The sequence below is a fragment of the Cydia splendana genome, chromosome Z (assembly GCF_910591565.1).
Source record: "Cydia splendana chromosome Z, ilCydSple1.2, whole genome shotgun sequence".
In the NCBI taxonomy this organism is placed as follows: Eukaryota; Metazoa; Arthropoda; class Insecta; order Lepidoptera; family Tortricidae; genus Cydia; species Cydia splendana.
Window position 1 is genome coordinate 23,220,922 of NC_085987.1, and position 1,280 is coordinate 23,222,201.

General features: G+C 33.7%; 1 long non-coding RNA gene across 1 annotated transcript; it reads right to left on the reverse strand.

Annotated features, from left to right (window-relative positions):
* Positions 1-204: 204 nt before the first annotated feature.
* LOC134805160 (uncharacterized) lies at positions 205-626 on the reverse strand. The gene is made up of 2 exons (XR_010146249.1): positions 347-626; positions 205-314 (listed from the first exon to the last, which is right to left on the reverse strand). It is a non-coding gene; the product is annotated as an uncharacterized LOC134805160 (long non-coding RNA).
* Between the last annotated feature and the right edge of the window lie 654 nt (positions 627-1,280).

Sequence of the window (1,280 nt, forward strand, 5' to 3'; positions counted from 1 at the left end):
AGGTATACCTCGATTATATACTCAAATATTTAACCCTTTACCAGGCCCCTAAGGACTAGCGTGTCTCCATACGTACTGTATATACTGTTACAACCGTATTGAATGCCTTGTAAAAAATGTATTTACGGAAGTCGGAGATGTTCCTTTAAACCAGAAATAAAAATGTGGGTTACGGTTATCCCATCGCCTGTCTAAGTAATAAACTTATTCTTGATCAGGCGAAGGGATATATTCCTCCCACATCTTATATCGGTTATCATAGTCAAGGTTTAACTCCAAATCTACTACGAAACATTATATCAATCACTGAATCGCTCTAGGTTGAACACAAAAACAGTTTTATTACTTACGTGAGTTTTTATGACATGACAAGACAATTTACCGGGCCATGGGAAGAATAGCTCTCGCCCAGTTAAACTCTAATAAGACCATGGGATAATGTCAACTCACATCCTAATTCTGGTCATACACAATAATGCATGAATATTAGCAATGTTTACGATTACATTACCTTTCAACACTCAAAATCTACAAAATATCAAAAATTTATTGGACCTGTGCAGGTACTTCTGTTTCATAGAAATTAAGGAGTGTTCGAATTTCTCCGTAGTTTACTGAAATTAGAGTTCAAGTGAATTTAAACGGCTGCCAAAGATATCGACGCTGGAAAGGAGAAATTGGATAAGCGACATTTTCAGAGATATTGAGTTATATACATCGTTGGAATCGCCAGATTTTTCTGCATCGAATGGACTAGGTTTCGTACCCATCTGACGACTTTAGTGTCGCTTATCCAGTCGGTGATTTGGAGAATCACTGGTACATTTATGTTACTAAACGACTTAGTTTTCAACATTTTTTTGAAAAGTGGAGATTAGATGAAAAGTTATTCGATGTAATGAACCTTAGAGTTTTTTACATATTTGCCAGTTCAGCTTAACCTTAGCTTGGATAATTTTGCCTTATGCCAACTAACCTTTCACTGTCGGTTAACTATTTTTACCTGACCGAATAATAGCTTTCTATATCATATGGATAAATTTACTTAACTGTCAAATGTGAATTATTGGCGTTTATCATTATTTACCTAATTTCAGATATAAAATTTTTGTCGTTTATTCCATTTTACCTGAAATTTGTTGGAAGCTACCTAGTAATATTTTAACTTAAGTACTTTCTTTTTGTTGTTATTTTTCATAATATCAAAAAATGCCAAGTAACGGAAAAAATATATTAATCTCAGGTATGAAAACACGAGATAATATTTTTTCCTATTTTGG